General features: G+C 37.1%; 1 long non-coding RNA gene across 1 annotated transcript; it reads right to left on the reverse strand.

Annotated features, from left to right (window-relative positions):
* Window positions 1-1,837: 1,837 nt before the first annotated feature.
* Window positions 1,838-6,446, reverse strand: LOC132056979 (uncharacterized). Its single transcript, XR_009415050.1, has 2 exons — window positions 5,850-6,446; window positions 1,838-2,387 (listed from the first exon to the last, which is right to left on the reverse strand). It is a non-coding gene; the product is annotated as an uncharacterized LOC132056979 (long non-coding RNA).
* Between the last annotated feature and the right edge of the window lie 256 nt (window positions 6,447-6,702).

A 6,702-nucleotide genomic window follows, 5' to 3' on the forward strand; every position in this document is an offset into this window, starting at 1 on the left:
AACATTGTAGTTTAGTGGCCCCATCTAGGCTTATGACTTGAATGGTTGAGTCTCAATATGCCTTCTGGCCGGTGGAATTCCTTGATTTTTATGATGATCTGATGTGTGAGTATGCTTGATTTTCATCACATTCTACGTCGACTGACTGGAATTGTTGGTTGTATTCTGTTATGGTTACTTGAGGAAATAATAGAGACTTGACATACTTGTGCTTAGGTGCTTCACCTTAGGTGATGATTCAGTTTAGATATTTTGTGACTTGAGTGGTTATTATATGCCTATCTTTTTTATCTTGTGAATTTTGTGCCTTATATACTCGAACTAATCTTAGTCGGCCTATGATACCTACTAGTACTAGTTGTTTGTACTGATACTACCTTGTTGTACTCTTTTCTGAGTGTAGAGTTTGTTACAAATTAAACGTCAGGCCCTCGTGAGTGAGTTTCCCAAGGCAGTCAGTTAGAGTTTCCAGAGTGAGTCATGCTCCGATCCGCTACCCGAAAAACTCTTCTATCATGATATTTGTCCCCTGTATTAGAGACAGTATTGTTTAGACTTGATGTATTTCTACTATTGAGACTTATGCACTTACTTAGTAGCTCTTGTACTGCGACTTGACCAGATTTCTTGGGTAGTTGTTGTATTTCCGCACTTACATTCTTTATATGATATGGAGTTTGCTTAGATAATTCTATTACTTTTGGTATGCTTAATTTGATTGTTGAATAAGGGAAGGGTTCGCCCACCAGGGGGTTAGCATGGGTGCCCGCTCGACCTACGAGTTGGGTCGTGACAAAAACAGAAACGAAAAGGAAAGGCATAGATTCAGTCCATAATTCCAGACATACAATCGTCCCATTTCTCATGACATATCGCAAATATACACAGTATACACATGCATGTACTTCACCAAATAGTCTTAGTGGGTAGATAAAAGAAGGAGGAGAAGGATTAAAGAGACTATACATGATTGGTGAGTAACTTATCTCAATATGCATTGAATATACCATTATATATGGTAAGTATACCCCCTTTTGTACACTCAGAGTATACAAGAGGTATATGTCTCTGTTTTCTCAGGATATATCCACTATATAGACTATCTATTCAATCTATTCATAAAGATTCAAGCAAAGAGAAAAGGGGAGGAGGTGGGCAGTTCCAGCCTATTCCTAACAAGGAAACAAGGAAGCAAAGAAGCAAATGTGACATATATGACACTTGGCAAGACACATGCTCACATATATGTATATTTGCAAAAAAAGGGACAGACTAACAGACGAGGCATGAAGATTGTCTTGTTAATTCATATCTTTACTTAAGATCCAATAGGTTCTAAATACACATTCAAGGGAGTTTCCATGTCTTATGAATCATCAAGAAGGAATGCCAACAGTCTAGGGTGAGAGTGCTGAATGGATACTCAAAGCCTTTTCTATCCCCCCCTTAACCTTAGGATGTCACTCCTCACTTCTTCTTAAAGCAAGTGACACAACCTTTCATTCAAACCAATCAACAGACTAAGCATATTCCATTAAACTACTCAAGCTCATATCATTGAATTAGTTTTAGTTATCATGCACACACAGAAAGTAGAACATGAATAGCCTTCTTCTATAGTATACTGGTCAGTCTCCAAATAAGGAAAAGGGAAGAGGGATAATGCTTCATAGGCTATTAAAAGACTGAGATATCATTTCATGAATCAAAGGTATTCTTTTTATAACATTTAATCAAAAGAACTCAAAGTTTTGACATGAATTAAGAAGACGAAGTTCATAGTCATGCTTTTATGCCACACATTATCAGGATAGAGTTTCATCAAAAAGACAAAAAGAAAGATAAACACACACTTTTCTTTCCAAATGAGTGTAATAGAACCATCTCCCAACTTGTTTAGAGACTTAACTTACTCTTAAGGACATTTTACTTCATAACTGTCACGACCCAAGCCGATGAGTCATGACTAGTGCCTGACCCCTAATGACCAGACACCCCTGCACTTGCTTAACTATCACATAACAACAGGGTGGCCCATATCTGACTCATATCCAACTGTATATATATATATATATATATATATATATATATATGCAAAATACCGAAGTAACAGTGCAAGCCGACTAGGCTGCTATATATGTTGTACGCAAAAGAATAAGAGCCGACAAGGCTACATCATGTACCAACTACATACAACTGTCTACAGACCTCTAATGGAACAGAAAGCAGTAGAAAGGACGGGACAAGGCCCCGCCATACCCATATAGGTGTATATACATCTTAAAATAGCCTACCCAAAATGGACCGCAGCTCCGGATCAAGTGGAGCGCACCAAACAGCTAAGGGGAAGTCCTACTGAGCTGCATTGTCTCTCTGTCTACCTGAACCTGCGGGCATAAACGCAGCCCCCCAACAATAGGGGAGTCAGTACGGATAATGTACCGAGTATGTAAGGCACAAGAATAACAAGTACATAGAAGTCATGAGAGACATCTAAAACATGAAAGCTAATCTCAATATCTGAATGCATCTGTAGCTAACATCCGAGAATATCTACATACTTTGTATAACTGAAACTACCTCTAAGGGCGTATGATATGCATAGGTCATAATATAACTGATAATGCTGTGGAACGTACAGCCCGATCCATATATCATATAATAGTGTCGAGGAACGTACTGCCCTATCCATATATAATATAATAGTAGTGCCGAGGAACGTACGGCCCGATCCATATATAATAATATAATAGTAGTGCCGAGGAACGTACGGCCCGATCCATATATAATAATATAATTGTGCCGAGGAACGTACGGCCCGATCCATATATAATATAATAGTAGTGCCGAGGAACGTACGGTCCGATCCATATATGATAATGTAATAGTGCGTAGATAACGCCTTCTAGTCACAGGTCAATGTGCATATGAATATGGATGCAATGCATAAATGTAATGAATACATAGAACTCTCGGAGTGACATGAGGTCGTACTATCTCCGATGAACATTCTTTGAGCTAACATCATCAATATAAGAAATCCCAAGACTCATGAACAGAAGGAACAATCATAGACGGGGTATAGGAACATCAAGGACTGAAATACTCCTAGTGCTTCTAAGAGTAGAGTAATATGGAGGCTCGTTTACTTGCTTGTTCGTTCATATTATAAGATCATGCCAAAAATGAAAGAAAGGTTAGCCTTAACATACCTTGGAGTCTACCTAATGCTCGATGCGTACTTCCCAAACTTGTAACACCACAATCAAGATAACACGAACTACAATTAGGCCATATACATCCCTTACTACCCATTTCAAATATGTATGAGACTTAACGGAATTCGGGCAGCATTTCTCTTATAATTCTTACTCCAATCCAACTCCCAAACGGTGCACAACACACAAAACGTCATCAACAACAACAGTAACAATATACAGCAACATAAACAAGTAGAAATCTCTCCAAAAATCCAATCGAAACAGCCTTCAAGGCAACCACATCATCAAGTTAGTTAGGTCTTTCATATCATGTTTTCCTTTACTTTAAACTAAGGAATTCCTCCACAAACAACTTATGTCAATATCTTCATATCAAAATATAATCAAATCCATGCCAAAACATCTCCCAAAACAACCCCTAATCTTGGTTTGACTCAATTAACTCACCGCTTCCATAGCTATATTTCCTTCACTTTAAATCACTAAAACTCTTGGTAATCAACTTAATAGCAAAGATAATAATATTATACATACCTTAAAGGGGATGGAATTCCAAGAACCAAACTTCAAATCCAACTCCTAAGCTCAACAATTTCAATAGAAACCCTAGGAACAACTTTCCTTTCACTAGCTCGGGTTTTTGGGGCTCGGATCTTACTTGGATGATAAAGAAAGGTTTGGAGAGGATAGATGAGTATTAGGGAGAGTTTAGGGTCTGTTGGTGTGAGTTGAAATGAAAAAAATCACGAAATAGATGCATTTATACATCAGCTGCACCGCCTGAAAATTGACGGGTCGTCGATGTGCATCGACGGATCGTCCACACTTCGAAGGCCCATAACTCCCAGCGTCGATGTGAGAATTCAGATCTGCTAGTTGCGTTGGAAAGTTGACTCGCCGAACTTATGAATGCATAGGTTATGGGTTCCATAACTTCTTGTATTCTAGGAGATATGCCTCCCCAAATTTGACCCAAAATTTCTGTCCGGAATTCTGCCAAATTTTCCCAAAGTTTCAACAAACTTAATTTCTTCGATTTGCTTAACATCCAACCTTCCCGATACTTACTAAACATGATACCAAGTCTCATGTATGAAGAATGAGCATGTATAATTCCTTATGACCTTGATGACAACCTTGCCTTGTAAATCTTCGTCAACTTACTCACTACGAAACTTTACGTACAAAAGTACGGGGTGTAACAATAACTAAGGCAATGATTCACACCACGTGTGCTCTAATTAACCACAGATCACACTTCACTGATTCAGACCCTTTATTTCCTAAGTTACCTCTTAAATTTCAAATGGTGATGACAAACATTAACCTTGATGGTTCAGTTTACCTAAGATAGGATCTTCTCTTCTTTAGTATACCATCTTTGTATAATTCCTTATATAGCAACTATCACACTTACAAAGGCTCCCATGGATTTGTAACTCAGCAGGAAGGAAGCCCAGTAGTCTAGGATAGGCAATACTGGGCTGAGTGGATACTCAAAGCCTTTCCTAATCTCCTTCTTAACCCTAGGATCATCACTTCTCACTTCCTTACAAGCAAGTAACATCTACGAAACAGATCATTACATGCCTTTAAATATGGCTCAAGTTCATTGCTCCATGTTTTAACCATTTCATAAAGCATTGGGGGATATCAAATATGAAAACATGGCAAATCTATTCTTCATTCATAGCAAAGAATGCCAATGCACTTGAAGCTACAAGTTATCCAAACAGAACTAAAACCTCATCTCTTTTAGACAGAAGGAATCCATAAGGTAACACATAGCATCACAGATACATATACTTTAGAACCAACTTGGATCAAGAAGAGATCACTCAAGAAAGAAACAGTACAGTATTCATGATTAACTCTTTAGCATTTTTTCATATTTTAGTAGGCAAAGAAAGCCCAAAGAATAAGTAAGAAAGGGACCAAGCAGACACAACCTTTTTATTTTTTAGCTACTCATCTATAGTCCTAAGCTAGATGGAAGCACAATCCCATATTAAACTTGTCCAATTTAGAAGCCCCTAAAGTTTCTTTCCAGTTTTAGCCTTCTTTAGGTAAGCCTAGTTTAAACAAATACATTAAGGTATACTAACAATTTAGGATAGACCACATACTTGAGGAATTGAATCATCCTCTTCAACTTGTTAAGATTGTTAAAATCTTCCCTTTATGGTCTTGGTTGAGCTAATATTGACTATGTCTTTATGCAGGGATATAGGGACTCCTATGAATCATTCAATCTACATTACCTTATGTTTTGGACTAAACTAAACCCCATCTGGTTCTCTATAATCGCTCATAATTGATCAAACCACAAGATTATCGTATCACAAGATTATCTCTAATTGCTAACACATATGTTATCCCTATTAACCTAACAGACCAATAAGCAGAAGACTTCATTTATTTCAACTAACAGGATAACTACATTAATCTATGCAAATTATTAAGCTAAACAAAGCAATAAAAGAAAAAACATGAATACCAGGTTAATTACAATAAACAATATAATCTAACCAAGAAACTAACCAAGCTAAGCTAAAACAAACATTAACAAACACATAAACACACTAATCACATAAAATGCTAAAAATAAATAAAATGAAAGAAGTATACCTTTTCTTTGTGCAGCCTTGGTCGAGAATGAAATTGGAGATCCTTGCACTCCTCAACCCCGAGACTCAGCCACAAAAAGAAACAATTTTTTAGACTAAAATACTGATTAGCTAAAGCTGAAACCCAAATTAAATTGGATATTGTTTGCTCTATTTGAAAAGACTTGTATATTTTTTTGAATTTTTGAGACTTGTAAGGTGGGTGTAAACAGTGGGATATGGGGTTCTTTATATAGAACCCCAAAAATTGGTTCCCATCCGTTGTGGGGCTTGTGGTTTATTGCAAAAATTTTGTGAATCCTTGTGATTCATTGAAAACCAATAGAAATCGTTGAAATGAAGAACAAAATGACAAAAATAATTAAGATTTTGTCCTTACTTGTGAAGAAAATAAAAAGGTAGAGGAGAGAAGGGTTTTACCTCTTCTGTGGTGGTGTATCGACGGAGAGAGGGTAAGATCAATTAATGCTCTTACCCCAAATGGACGAGCATGACTGTGATAAAGTCATTCGCCTGCAATTTTGCTATTCTCAGTCGTGCTGATGAACAAGAGAGGAATGAAGGTTGACGGCTAGGGTTTGTCTTGAAATCCTTTCAACCAAACAAGAAATGAAGGGGTCGTTTGATATGTTAGGCTGAAGTAGAAAGGGAAATGGGTCGGGTTTGGTCCACCTTGGACTAGGCCTGGCAGCACTTAAAAGGCTCTTGGCCCAAAATCTTTTCATGCATACATATTATCCTAATAAAGGGTAAATTATGTCAAATGTGGCTATTAATTAAAACTCCAATTTAAATTAAGCATTTCAAATATAGTCATTATTTAAAGTATAGAACAACTGGTCATTTCAATTTTA

The sequence above is a fragment of the Lycium ferocissimum genome, chromosome 5 (genome assembly GCF_029784015.1).
Source record: "Lycium ferocissimum isolate CSIRO_LF1 chromosome 5, AGI_CSIRO_Lferr_CH_V1, whole genome shotgun sequence".
Classification (NCBI taxonomy): domain Eukaryota; kingdom Viridiplantae; phylum Streptophyta; class Magnoliopsida; order Solanales; family Solanaceae; genus Lycium; species Lycium ferocissimum.